Source organism: Chiloscyllium plagiosum, unplaced genomic scaffold, assembly GCF_037043375.1.
Source record: "Chiloscyllium plagiosum isolate Xiang-an unplaced genomic scaffold, Cpla_swu_hap1 HiC_scaffold_9, whole genome shotgun sequence".
Taxonomy (NCBI): Eukaryota; Metazoa; Chordata; class Chondrichthyes; order Orectolobiformes; family Hemiscylliidae; genus Chiloscyllium; species Chiloscyllium plagiosum.
In genome coordinates this window covers 119,041,907-119,056,725 of record NW_028270147.1, presented here as the reverse complement: position 1 = coordinate 119,056,725, position 14,819 = coordinate 119,041,907, and the positions used below count along the sequence as shown (strand labels likewise).

At 46.6% G+C, this 14,819-nt stretch overlaps 1 pseudogene; it reads left to right on the top strand.

Moving 5' to 3' along the window:
- LOC148149284 (centrosome-associated protein 350-like) overlaps positions 1 to 14,411 on the top strand; it is a 989,460-nt pseudogene extending 975,049 nt beyond the window's left edge.
- Positions 14,412 to 14,819: the final 408 nt, after the last annotated feature.

Below are 14,819 nucleotides of genomic sequence, written 5' to 3'. Positions count from 1 at the left end.
CTTCCCTTTGAGCACAGTTTGTGAAGTGTTGCACTTTGCCAGAGACTGAGAATGGGCATGTGTAAATCAGCTTTTCATTCACAGAGTAAATTTGGGACTGTTAATTTCCTTTGCTTTGTCTTTATAACTCGACTCGACTGTGTCTTCAGTCTGAACTGTACTATTTCCCACACCTACATTTCCAGGCGTGTTACTTGCCTCTGGTGGTGTTAGCCGGGAAACCTATCAAACACTTCCTGCAGGGAGCCATGTGAGGCAGTGGTCAGTGGCTAGGTCATATAGTTTTGATGAACTCATCTGTTAAACTGAGAATGATTTGACCTTCCTGAAATGCTGGGTCCACTGTATGAATCCAAGTCAGCCCCAATGTTTATTGTGAGACTTCCCATAGCACTGATCTTGGGTTGTCTGCCTACAGTCTATGAAAGGCAGAACATTTCTGGAATTCGACGGAGCAGAGGCTTCTTAGAAGGTGCTGTTGGCAAAGTGCTGAACCACGTAATGCAGTGAATCGTTAAGTGAAATAATTAATCATTTCTCACCGAGGTCTGAAGCAAGAGAAAGTGTCAAACCTTCTCACAATCTGGGAATGTTGCATGCTACCTTAATGTTGTTTTGTATATGCTTTCGGATCTCACTGATGTTATTCACTTCAATTGTCATTAAGCTTTCAAGCATTTAGCAGATTTTTGTTAAATAGAACATGCTTTGAGTTTCATCCAATTTTGCATCTTCATTGAGCAGTTTTAGAGACGGATAATGGATTGTGGATTGTTTTGTTTGTGTATTTAGGGTGTTTGCAACAGCTGCCATTTCTCCTGTGCTTCTATCCCCAGATCTTCATTTCTAATGAAGTTATGATGTTGTTTGGATTCAACCAAGAGCAATAGCAGAAGACAGCTTGGCAGAAGATGAAGAAATTTGGCAGGAGAAAATGTGATTGGATGACCCATATTTTGGTGAGTGCTTCAGTTTTGGAATTGTCCAGTTTTACATTGTAGCATTACGTCACGACTATGAACACTGCATCATACATCTGAATTTTCTATTGTTTCAAATGACAAATGCTTTATCTGTTTTTGGCTTACCTGTCTGGTTCTCCTGCAGACATCCAGAAAATGCTTCAACTTTCTGATTGAATTGAAAACTTGGGTCCTCACTGGAGTAATTTGCTGAAAACCAAATCCTACTATTCCTTAGTTGCCAGAAAAGTTGAAAAAATATTCAGAAGTACATTGAATTCAGTGCAGTTGGCAAAGTAGTGTCATGTGTACTTCTTTCAGTCCCAATGTTTGATTTCACTTTCTATCCATGTTTCTTTCAGTCCTATGATGAGTTTGTAAAGAAGACCAAAGCTGAACTCAGTACAGATCTTGATGTTGCCAGCTCAAACTCAACCAAACCGCAGATTAAAACTCTGTACTCCACTGCTACTGAGAAACCGAAGATTAAACCTCCCTCTCTGCAGAGGTACTTTCAGTAATGGACGTTAATTGTAACCTTACGAAGGGATGCCTCTTGTATTTCTCTTTTATGCCCTCGTGGCACCCTTTTTATCCAAATAAGTTGGTGATGAAGTGGTTCTTTCGTTAAGGAGACCAGTACTTTTACAGAGACTTTACAGCAGAGAAACGTGCCTTTTGGCTCAACAGATTCGTGCAGTTATTTCGTCTCCATGCGAGTCTACTCCCACTTGGTCTCATCCCATCAGTGCATTCTTCTGTATATTTCTCCCTGAGGTACTTATCTAATTTCCCCTTTCACAAATTTGTGCTATTCAACTTCAGCATTCCCGGCTCTAGCAAGTTTCATGTTGTCACCTTTCTCAGGGAATAATGTTTTGTTTTGAACTTGTGATTCAATTCGTTAATGTTAACTTCCTGTTCAGTCAGCCTCACAAGTGAAAACATTTCTCCCTCTATGCAGCTCAGGCACCTTCAGCGAGGACCAGAGGCCTGATGGGAAGGTAACTTGAAAATGTAATAACTTAGCTCGGGAGTTCAGTGTTCTTCAATTCTTCGGTGGTAGGTGGAGTGGGAGGAGCGACAGCGAGGACCAGGGACCTGATGGGAAGATAACTTTGAAATATAAAAACTTACCTTGGCAGAGCGAACACTGAGCAGGAATGGACATGAGACTGCTGGGTAAGTGAGGCTTTTAAAGGAGCAGCAGAGGGAGAGGGCACAGCAAGACGCAGCGGACTGGTGGGTATATATTTGGGCAGCAGCTGAATCCCAAGATGCTACACGTGTAGTGTCACCCCCACCGCCCCCCCCTCCTCGAACCAAAGAAATGGCCTCCCGTGTGTTGCTAAGTTAAGGTGTTTCAATTGATATTTCTTGTGTTTCGTGTTAATGATTAAATGTTGGCTATTAGTTAGTTAGTTGAATAAGACCATAGAGAAGTACTAGAAATTATTTAATTCATAAATTTGTATCAATGAATTAAATAAGTAGAGATGGCTGGACAGGTGATGTGCTGTAGCTGTATGGTGTGGGAGCTGGCTGAACCCATTGTGAAGGGCAGTGACCATATCTGCAGCAAGTGTTGGTTGCTAAAAGAACTCCGGATCAGAATTGATGATCTAGAATCTGAGCTTCAAACACTGCGGCACATCCGGGAGGGGGAGAGTTACCTGGACGCTTTGTTTCAGGAGGCACTCACACTCGGTAGATAAAGTAATTCAAATTCAGTTAGTGATCAGGAACAACAGGGTGTGACTGTAAGTGAGGCATGTAGGGGGATTCTGAGTTCAGGAGTGGAGGAGCCTCAGCCCTTGACCTTGTCAAACAGATATGCAATTTTTGCTTCCTGTATGGGTGAGGAAAAGGGCTGTGGACAGGATGAGCCAGCTGACCACTGCAACATGGTGCAGAAGGCCATTCAAGAAGGGGAGTAAAAAGACAAGTAGTTGTTACAGGGAATTCTGTAATTAGCGGACATATAGTATCCTTTGCAAGCCGGATTGGGAGTCCCACATGGTGTGTTGCCTGCCCGGTGCAAGGGTGCAGGACATCTCCGATTGGCTTGAAAGGATATTGGAGCAGGAGGGAGAAGATCCAGTTGTTGTGATCCATGTTGGCACTAACAGCATAGACAAGGCTAGGCAGGTGGGCCTGTGTGGGGAGTATCAAGCACTAGGAAGGAAATTGAAGAACAGGTCCTCGAGGGTCATAATCTCTGGATTACTGCCCGAGCCACGTGCTAATTGTCATCGGGATAAGAAAATTAGGGAAGTAAACACGTGGCTAGGAGATTGGTGTGGGAAGGAGGTTTTCGATTTCATGGGACATTGACATCAGTTTTTGGAACCTGGGCGATCTGTAACGATAAGACAGTGTCCACCTGAACCGATCTGGAACCAGTGTTCTGGTGAAAAGGATAAATAGGGTGGTCACTAGGACTTTAAACTTATGAGTCTGGGGAAAGGGAAAGCAACAGGGAGTATGGAGTCAAGTGGAAAGATAAGTAGCGGGTTAGCATGTGTGCAGGGTTTAAGTTCAAGGCAGACTAGAATTGAAGCAAAAAAGAAGGATAACTTCGAACATATTCGTAGAGATGTTGGAAATCATGAGGATAAGAAAACTAGCATTAAGGCACTTTACTTGAATGCTCGTTGTATTCGTAACAAAGTAGATGAATTAACAGCACAAATGGTGAATGATGATGATGTGGTCGGCATCACAGAGAGGTGGTTGCAGGGGGTTCAGGACTGGCAGTTAAACATCCAAGGATTTACAACTTAGAGAGAGAGAGAGGGCAGAGTTGCCTTTTTAGTTCAGAATGAAATTAAATCTATGGCCTTGCACTTTGGGAAAAAGAATACAGGCATGGACTATTTTCTAAACGGTGAGAAAATTCATAAAGCCAAAGTACAAAGGGATCTGGGAGTGCTAGTCCCGGATTCTCTAAGGATTGACTTGCAGGTTGAGGCTGTGATGAAGAAAGCAAATGTAATGTTGTCATTTATCTCAAGAAGGTTGGAATATTAAAGCAGTGATATGCTACTGAGATTTTATAAAGCTCGAGATAAGCCTCACTTCGAACACTGTGACCTATTTTGGGCCCCACACCTCAGGACGGCCATACTGGCACTGGAGTGTGTCCAGCGGAGATTCACACGGATGATCCCTGGAATAGGAGGCTGAACATACGATGAATATCTGAGGATTCTGGGATTGTATTCATGAGGGTTTAGAAGGTTGAAGGGAGATGTACAAAAAACTTAGAAGATAATGCATGGCTTAGAAAGGGTGGACGCTGGGAAGTTGTTTCCGTTAGGCAGGGAGACTAGGACCCATGGGCACAGCCTTAGAATTAGAGGGGGTCAATTTAGAACAGAAATGAGAGACATTTCGTCAGCCAGAGAGTGGTTGGCCTGTGGAATTCATTGCCACGGTGGCCGGGATGTTAAATGTCTTCAAGACAGAGATTGATAAATTCTTGATCTCGCGAGGAATTAAGGGGTACGAGGAGAGTGCGGGTAAGTGGAGTTGAAATGCCCATCAGCCATGATTGAATGGTGGAGTGGACTCGATGGGGGTCGAATGGCCTTACTTCCACTCCTATGTCTAATGGTCTTCATTTTTAAACTTCTCTATCAAATCTTGTTTTCAAAGTTCTCTATCCTGTCACTAGTTTATACAGTTAATGGTCGGGCCCTGGGGAGTTTTGCTGAACAAAGAGACCTTGGGATGCAGGTGCATAGTTTCTTGAAAGAGTAGTTGCCGGTAGAAAGGGCGGTGAAGAAGGCTTTTGGCATGCTTGCCTTCAATGGTCAGAACATTGACTGTAGTGGTTGAGGCATTGCGTTGCAGCTGTACAGGACATTGGTGAGGCCTCGTTTGGAATACTGCATACAGTTCTGATCGCCTTTCTATAGGAAGGATGTTAAACGTGAGAGAGTGCAGAAAAGATTTAGAAGGATGTTGCTGGGACTGAGTTACAGGGAGAGGCTGAATAGGCTGAAGTATTTTTCCCCAGAGCATTGGAGGCTGAAGGGTTTTTGCAGAGGTTTGTAAAATCATGAGGGGCATGGATAGGGTGAATAGCCAAGATTTCTTTCCCAGGGCAAGGGAGTCATAAACTAGAGGGCAAAGGTTTAAGGTGAGAAGTGAAGATTTAAAAAGGGCCTGAGAGGGAACTTTTTCAGGCAGAGGGTGCTGCATACATGGAATGAGCTGCCAGAGTGGTGGAGAGGGGTTCAATTTTAACTTTTCGAAAGCATCGGGATGGGTACATGAATAGGAAGGGTTGAGAAGGATATGGACCAAATGCTGGCAAACTGGGACTAGGTCACGTTGAGATATCTGGTTTGTGCGGGTGAGTTGGGTCTGTTGTATAACTGACTCTATGACCCCTTGCCTTTTGACCCCCCATGCTCAATCAATCTTTTGAGGTGAAATATTTCATGGTTGAAACTTTATTGCTGGAACAGCACAGCAGGTCAGGCAGCATCCAGGGAACAGGAGATTCAACGTTTCGGGCACAGGCCCTTCCTCAGGAATGAGCAGAGAGTGTTCAGCAGGAGAAGATAAAAGGTAGGGAGGAGGGACTTGGAGGAGGGGCGTTGGAAATGTGATAGGTGGAAAGAGGTCAAGGTGAGGGTGATAGGTCGGAGTAGGATGGAGGCGGAGAGGTCAAGAAGAAGACTGCAGGTCAGGAAGGCGGTGCCGGGCTGGAGGGATCCGGCTGAGACAAGGTGGGGGGAGGGGGGATGAAGAAACTGGTGAAGTCCAAGTTCATCCCCTGTGGTTGGAGGGTTCCCAGTCGGAAGATAAGACGCTCCTCCTCCGACCGTCGGGTTGTTGTGGTTTGGCGGTGGATGAGTCCAATGACCTGCATATCCTCGGTGGAGTGGGAGGGGGAGTTGAAATGCTGTGCTACAGGGTGGTTGGGTTGGTTCGTCCGGGTGCCCCAGAGGTGCTCTCTGAATCGCTCCGCAAGTAGGCGGCCTGTCTCCCCAATATAGAGGAGGCCACACCGGCTGCAGCGGATGCAGTAGATGATGTGGGTGGAGGTGCAGGTGAATCTGTGGCGGATATGGAAGTTTCCTTTGGGGCCTTGGAGAGAAGTGAGGGGGGAGGTGTGGGCGCAAGTGTTGCACCTCCTGCGGTTGCAAGGGAAGGTGCCAGGAGTGGAGGTTGGGTCGGTGGGGGGTGTGGATCTGACAAGGGAGTCGCGGAGGGAGTGGTCTCTATGGAAAGCTGATAGGGGAGGGGAGGGAAATATATCCTTGGTGCTGGGGTCTGTTTGGAGGTGGCGGAAGTGACGGCGGATGATGCGCTGTACATGGAGATTGGTGGGGTGGTAGGTGAGGACCAGTGGGGTTCTGTCCTGGTGGCGGTTGGAGGGGCGGGGCTCAAGGGCGGAGGAGCGGGAAGTGGAGGAGATGCGGTGGAGGGCACCGTCGACCACGTCGGGGGGGAAATTGCAGTCCTTGAAGAAGGAGGCCATCTGTGTTGTACGTATTTTGAACTGGTCCTCCTGGGAGCAGATGCGGCGGAGACGAAGGAATTGGGAGAATGGGATGGCGTTTTTACAGGGGGCAGGATGGGAGGAGGTGTAGTCCAGGTAGCTGTGGGAGTCGGTTGGTTTGTAGTAGATGTCCGTGTTGATTCGGTCGCCTGAGATAGAAACAGAAAGGTCTAGGAAGGGGAGGGAGGAGTCCGAGAGTGTCCAGGTGAATTTGTGGTCGGGGTGGAAGGTGTTAGTGTAGTGGATGAACTGTTCAACCTCCTCGTGGGAGCACGAGGTAGCGCCGATACAGTCATCAATGTAGCGAAGGAAAAGATGGGGGGTGGGGCCAGTGTAGTTGCGGAAGATGGATTGTTCCACATACCCTACGAAGAGGCAGGCATAGCTGGGGCCCATGCGGGTGCCCATGGCTACTCCTTTTGTTTGGAGAAAGTGGGAGGATTGGAAAGAAAAGTTGTTCAGGGTGAGGACCAGTTCGGTCAGTCGAAGGAGGGTGTCGGTGGAAGGGTACTGGGTGGTACGGCGGGAAAGGAAGAAGCGGAGTGCTTTGGGTCCTTCGTGATGGGGGATGGAGGTGTACAGGGACTGGATGTCCATGGTGAAGATGAGGCGTTGGGGACCGGGGAAGCGGAAATCCTGGAGGAGGTGGAGGGCGTGGGTGGTGTCACGAACGTAGGTGGGGAGTTCTTGGACTAATGGGGACAGGACCGTGTCGAGGTATGCCGAGATGAGTTCGGTTGGGCAGGAGCAGGCTGAGACGATGGGTCGTCCGGGGCAGTCAGGTTTGTGGATTTTGGGCAGGAGGTAGAAACGGGCGGTGCGGGGTTGTGGGACTATGAGGTTGGAGGTGGTGGATGGGAGGTCCCCTGAGGTGATGAGGTTATGGATGGTCTGGGAGATGATGGTTTGGTGATGGGGGGTGGGGTCATGGTCAAGGGGACGGTTTGGCGGTGGATGAGTCCAATGACCTGCATGACCTGGACCCCACCCCCCACCACCAAACCATCATCTCCCAGACCATCCATAACCTCATCACCTCAGGGGACCTCCCATCCACCGCCTCCAACCTCATAGTCCCACAACCCCGCACCGCCCGTTTCTACCTCCTGCCCAAAATCCACAAACCTGACTGCCCCGGACGACCCATCGTCTCAGCCTGCTCCTGCCCAACCGAACTCATCTCGGCATACCTCGACACGGTCCTGTCCCCATTAGTCCAAGAACTCCCCACCTACGTTCGTGACACCACCCACGCCCTCCACCTCCTCCAGGATTTCCGCTTCCCCGGTCCCCAACGCCTCATCTTCACCATGGACATCCAGTCCCTGTACACCTCCATCCCCCATCACGAAGGACTCAAAGCACTCCGCTTCTTCCTTTCCCGCCGTACCACCCAGTACCCTTCCACCGACACCCTCCTTCGACTGACCGAACTGGTCCTCACCCTGAACAACTTTTCTTTCCAATCCTCCCACTTTCTCCAAACAAAAGGAGTAGCCATGGGCACCCGCATGGGCCCCAGCTATGCCTGCCTCTTCGTAGGGTATGTGGAACAATCCATCTTCCGCAACTACACTGGCCCCACCCCCCATCTTTTCCTTCGCTACATTGATGACTGTATCGGCGCTACCTCGTGCTCCCACGAGGAGGTTGAACAGTTCATCCACTACACTAACACCTTCCACCCCGACCTCAAATTCACCTGGACAGTCTCGGACTCCTCCCTCCCCTTCCTAGACCTTTCTGTTTCTATCTCAGGCGACCGAATCAACACGGACATCTACTACAAACCAACCGACTCCCACAGCTACCTGGACTACACCTCCTCCCATCCTGCCCCCTGTAAAAACGCCATCCCATTCTCCCAATTCCTTCGTCTCCGCCGCATCTGCTCCCAGGAGGACCAGTTCAAAATACGTACAACACAGATGGCCTCCTTCTTCAAGGACCGCAATTTCCCCCCCGACGTGGTCGACGGTGCCCTCCACCGCATCTCCTCCACTTCCCGCTCCTCCGCCCTTGAGCCCCGCCCCTCCAACCGCCACCAGGACAGAACCCCACTGGTCCTCACCTACCACCCCACCAATCTCCATGTACAGCGCATCATCCGCCGTCACTTCCGCCACCTCCAAACAGACCCCAGCACCAAGGATATATTTCCCTCCCCTCCCCTATCAGCTTTCCGTAGAGACCACTCCCTCCGCGACTCCCTTGTCAGATCCACACCCCCCACCGACCCAACCTCCACTCCCGGCACCTTCCCTTGCAACCGCAGGAGGTGCAACACTTGCGCCCACACCTCCCCCCTCACTTCTCTCCAAGGCCCCAAAGGAAACTTCCATATCCGCCACAGATTCACCTGCACCTCCACCCACATCATCTACTGCATCCGCTGCAGCCGGTGTGGCCTCCTCTATATTGGGGAGACAGGCCGCCTACTTGCGGAGCGATTCAGAGAGCACCTCTGGGCCACCCGGACGAAGCAACCCAACCACCCTGTAGCACAGCATTTCAACTCCCCCTCCCACTCCACCGAGGATATGCAGGTCATTGGACTCATCCACCGCCAAACCACAACAACCCGACGGTCGGAGGAGGAGCGTCTTATCTTCCGACTGGGAACCCTCCAACCACAGGGGATGAACTTGGACTTCACCAGTTTCTTCATCCCCCCCTCCCCCACCTTGTCTCAGCCGGATCCCTCCAGCCCGGCACTGCCTTCCTGACCTGCAGTCGTCTTCTTGACCTCTCCGACTCCATCCTACTCCGACCTATCACCCTCACCTTGACCTCTTTCCACCTATCACATTTCCAACGCCCCTCCTCCAAGTCCCTCCTCCCTACCTTTTATCTTCTCCTGCTGAACACTCTCTGCTCATTCCTGAGGAAGGGCCTGTGCCCGAAACGTTGAATCTCCTGTTCCCTGGATGCTTCCTGACCTGCATTGCTGTTCCAGCAATAAAGTTTCAACTTTGATCTCCAGCATCTGCAGACCTCACTTTCTCCTCGAAATATTTCATGGCCAGAACTATCTGGAGTTTAACATTTTTTAAAAAAAAAGATGCATTTGTAATGAAGTCGATCTGATAATTCTGTATATGAAAAAGAAAGAGAATGAATCATTTTTAAAGATGAAATAATGGCTGAAGGTTGCATTTGACATAAAACCTATATACCTGCTGCTGCAGAATATTATATGTTCATATAGAATATAATCAGTTCAGTTGGGTGGATCTTTGAGATGTGCCTTAAAGCAGTTTAGTGGGTGAAAGATTTCTCCAAAGTATTGAGTATTGTTGGAATGGAGAACTGCCACATATATTGTGATCCGACCCCCATGCTGTAATTTTTCAAACAATGAAATGGACAAGATCACTGCCCGTTCATATTCAATACCCTTTTATACATGAAATGTGACCTTTGTTTTGCTTACCACTTCCCTATCTCTATCTCCTGAGGATCTGAAACCTGAATACAGGCTGAGGTAACTAGTTGTTGTCAGGAACAACCACTTAACCCATGCTGTTACTAACTTAAGTGGGAACAAAATGGCTTCTCAATGCAAATAATATGAAAAAATGGCTTCTAGGCTGCAAATTGACAATTCTGTTAAAAGCTGCATAAAATAGCTTTTAACGCTGTTCGAGCTGCATAATTGACTAATCACAGTCTGCCTCAACAGAGATTAGCAGACAATGCTTCCTTTACAGTAGAGAAATAACTAGACTAGATGAGACATTACTGGTCACCCTAACTGACCTTCAAGTGCAGATGGCAAGATTCGGTTGATGAGGTGAGGGTGGCTTAAGTGTTGGAAAACAAAGTTGGTTCCCAGGAAATATCATTGGACCGAGTAGCTGTCAGTTAAGATTGTTTCATGAGTTAGTTGGTAATTGTCTGAATGTACTATACGATAATGGCCTGTACCTTTCTTTAAGAGAAGTATAAAAATGTCTGCTTTAAGGGGTGTAGGTTTGCTCGCTGAGCTGTAGGTTTGATATCCAGGCGTTTCATTACCTGGCTTGGTAACATCATCAGTGGCGACCTCCAAGTGAAGCAAAGCTGTTGTCTCCTGCTTTCTATTTATATCTTTCTCCTGTATGGGGTTCCTGGGGTTTGTGGTGATGTCATTTCCTGTTTGTTTTCTGAGGGGTTGATAGATGGCATCTAGATCTCTGTGTTTGTTTATGGCATTGTGGTTGGAGTGCCAGGCCTCCAGGAATTCTCTGGCATATCTTTGCTTAGCCTGTCCCAAGATAGATGTGTTGTCCCAGTCGAAATGGTGGTTCTTTTCATCCGTGTGTAGGGCTACAAGGGAGAGACGGTCGTGTCTTTTTGTGGCTAGCTGGTGTTCGTGTACCCTGGTGGCTAGCTTTCTTCCTGTTTGTCCTATGTAGTGTTTGTGGCAATCCTTGCATGGAATTTTGTAGATGACGTTGATTTTGTCCATGGGTTGTACTGGGTCTTTTAAGTTTGTTAGTTTTTGTTTGAGAGTGTTGGTGGGTTTGTGTGCTACGAGGATTCCGAGAGGTCTTAGTAGTCTGGCTGTCATTTCTGAAACTTCTTTGATGTGTGTTAAGGTGGTTAGGGTTTCTGGCTGTGTTTGGTCTGCTTGTTGTGGTTTGTTCTTGAGGAATCTGCACACTCTATTTTTTGAGTATCCGTTCTTCTTGAATACGTTGTATAGGTGGTTCTCCTCTGTTTTCCGAAGTTCGTCTGTGCTGCAGTGTGGCTCGTTGGAATAGTGTTCTGATACAGCTTTGTTTGGAGGTCACCACTGATGATGTTACCTAGCCAGGTAATGAAACGTCTGGATATCAAACCTACAGCTCAGCGAGCAAACCTACAGCTCAGCGAGCAAACCTACACCCTAACCCTCAACCTGAGCTACAAACCTTCACAAACCTTGCAAATGTCTGTTTTAAGCCATGTGTGCAGCTCCTCTGAGGAACATGGAAGTGTATAACCTCTGTGTTTATGGACGATCTGTGCCTGGCCGTATGAAAAATAAAGAATGAAATGTTAAAGAACCAGACCAATTGTGAGTGCTTTTTCTCCGATCATGGAACAGAGAGACCACCCCCCCCCCCACTCCACCGGTGGTCCAGATCTTCATTACCAGTATTGTCTTAAGAATGTCTTGCTCCAGCTTGGCAAACCAATTGAGTACTGTTCTGTGGTCACCTTCAGTGTCAGAAGAACCTGCATGCCACGTTGTCAATTGCTGGTGTCACCTTGGAATGTCGGAGTGAGTGCCATGCATGCAACTTGATGCTGACTCCTTTCTTTTTATACCGTCTGTACCAAACCCAGTACCATTTTCAATCACCTTCCATCAGTTTGTGCTAAGATGCTACAGTTATATTCTCCTTCAGATGTTGGTAACAGTGATTCATTTAAAATTTATAAGCTCCTGGTTTGGGCAGTATGAACCATGTAATTCCTTGACATTAATGCACTGATATCAAAGCATGCATATGTAGAAAATAAAAATTGCTGTGCTTTTATAAACGACGCATGGTAGCTTTTATTCAGCACTTTTGCATTTAACTGTTGTATCATCAGATCAGTAACGTGCTTTTTTTTTCAATTCTATCATGAATTGGAGTGAGAATTATTTTGCTTTTCTCTGAGACTTTTTTGACAGCTGGCTGTCTTTTCATTATTGTAACTCCTATAAGACAGATGTACAGAAAACTGGTTTTGTAATTTAAAGTATGACTCATAACTGGAGATGAGTCGTATTGCTTGCAAATTCTGGTCTCCTTCCTATCGGAAAGATGTTGTGAAACTTGAAAGGGTTTAGAAAAGATTTACAAGGATGTTGCCAGGGTTGGAGGATCTGAGCGACAGAGAGGGGTTAAACAGGAGAAACAGGTTAGGGCTGTTTTCCCTGGAGTGTCGAAGGCTGAAGCGTGACCTTCTAGAGGTTTACATAATCATGAGGGCCAAAGTCATTTCTGTGGGGTGGAGGAGTCCAGAACTAGAGGGCATAGGTTTAGGGTGAGAGGGGAAAGATATAAAGGAGACCTAAGGGGGAATGTTTTCACACAGGGTGGTACGTGTATGGAATAAGCTGCCAGAGGAAGTGGTGGAGGCTGGTACAATTGCAACATTTAAAAGGCATCTGGATGGGTATATGAATAGGAGGGATATGGGCCAGGTATTGGCAGGTGGGACTAGTTTGGGTTGGGATATCTGGTCGGCATGGACGAGTTGGACTGGAGGGTCTGCTTCCTTGCTGTACATCCCTATGACTCTAAAATAGGGATGACGTTCTAGTGGAAATAAGATTGTGCAACAATTTTGTGATTCTGCCTGGGGTTATCACTGTTCAGTTGCCAGTTTTACCTATTGCAGACTGTACTGAAGGTTAGACAGAAATGGGGGAATGTTGCTCATTGAAAGTGATTAAGTTAGACGACTACAGAGATAAGTCTGGACAGTGGGACTACCTAGGTAGCTCTTTGGGTAGCCGGGATGGACCCAATGGGTTGAATGGCCTCATTCTGTACTGTAAAATTCTATGATTGTATAATTATGGATGCGACATCTTTGTCACCACTGTCCAGGAAGGTGGTGTCGGGATGTATCCGTAATGAAATTACAGAGCTGATTATTCTGCATGTGCTGTGTGTTTTATGCTGCAAAGTTCCAACTTTATAAATTATTTCCCATGTTTCCAGGACTGGATCTGCAAAGAGCTGGAAATCTCTTACTGAGAGTGAAATATCCAAAGCATCACTCGGCCCCATTACAAAGCAGGATATGTATGTAACACCACAAACTATAGGACTTGTTTCTTTACAACACCTATGGTGTTAAGTTAGTTCAGGATTGCAAAATTCCATAAAATGTTTACGAGTAGTTTAATAAATTGACTTTGTTTATTCAGCAGCAAACTATCAGCATTCAAACCGGAAACTAACATAAATAGACAGCTGATGTATCTGGTTTCGTTGTAATTCTGCAATTCTTCACTAACTGCTTCAGCTCAACATGTTCACCCTTGTCGCTGAATTTTTAAATTTAATTCAGACCACTATGTGCCATCACTAAACCTTGTTTTTAAAGAATCTAAATAACATATATTTCAAAAAGGCTTGTTCTTTCATTAAGAATGCACATTTTTTAGAAAGGTATGAAAATTGCACTCTCAAGCGCTTTCATTGCAAGATTATGTAAAGTAAGTTCATGTCCCACTTCAGAGACCTGTGCTTTGTGAATCAGACTGATGCACCAGTGCAGTGCCATGGGTGTGCTTTGCTGTTCGAGTGCGATCATTTGCTGAGCTGAGGCCTCGACTGCTCATCAGATAAATGCAAAGAGTCTTTGCTACTTTTGAAAGACAAGCATAGAGGGTCCTTGTGGGTGTCTTAGCTAATATTCAGTCTTCAACGAACACCTAAAACAGTTTATTTCATCTGTGTCATTGCTGGAACTATGCTGTTCAAAATTGGTTTTGGACTTCCAATGTTTCAACCATGTGCTGAAAAATTATTTGATTCATTACAATAAGATTTTGGGGATCATTGATTGTGAAAGACATTATATTTTGGCACTTTCTTTATAGATACTGAGTTATAAACACAAATTGCTTATATTTGTTACAGATCAAAGATCGTCGAGTCGAGATGGACAGAAATCCAACTTGCTCAGTGAACTATGCATCAGATCAAAACAAGTTTGCACTCTTCGATAGTCGACTTGATGACCCCTCTAAGAGTCCTTCTCCAGTTTTCAAATGTTATTTGAAATCTAGACCTGACTTTGTTGAAGGGCTGGATAATGTGGCAGGAGCTCTTAAATATAGTTGTATGCCAGATCAGTTGGCATTTAGGCCAAAGGATGGTTCTGGTGATGAAAGTGTTGTGTCCAGTCATCAATCTGTGCAAGATGATATCCAGGAGGAACTTGGTCATCTAAAATCATAAGACTCTGATGTCGAGGATGTACTAGGCTTGTCTCAGCAATCTGATCAGTCTGAACCCTTGTTGAAATTAGACATTGAGAAACTGCAGCACATCAATGTCCCTGCGCATGTCAAGGAATTAACTCCACTAAACAGAGTCCTATCTGATGACACAGAACAGCCTTTAGTAGCTTAGCTTGTTCAAAAGACATTTGAGGAGAAAGTGAGGTCTGCAGATGCTGGCGATCAAAGTTGAAACTTTCTTGCTGGAACAGCACAGCAGGTCAGGCAGCATCCAGGGAACAGGAGATTCGACGTTTCGGGCACAGGCCCTTCTTCAGGAATTGAAGGATGAGGAATATTACTTGCACAAGGGCAGCTATCCTGATGAGGAGGACGGTGCAAGTGATCATTCAGCAAGTTCTGTGAA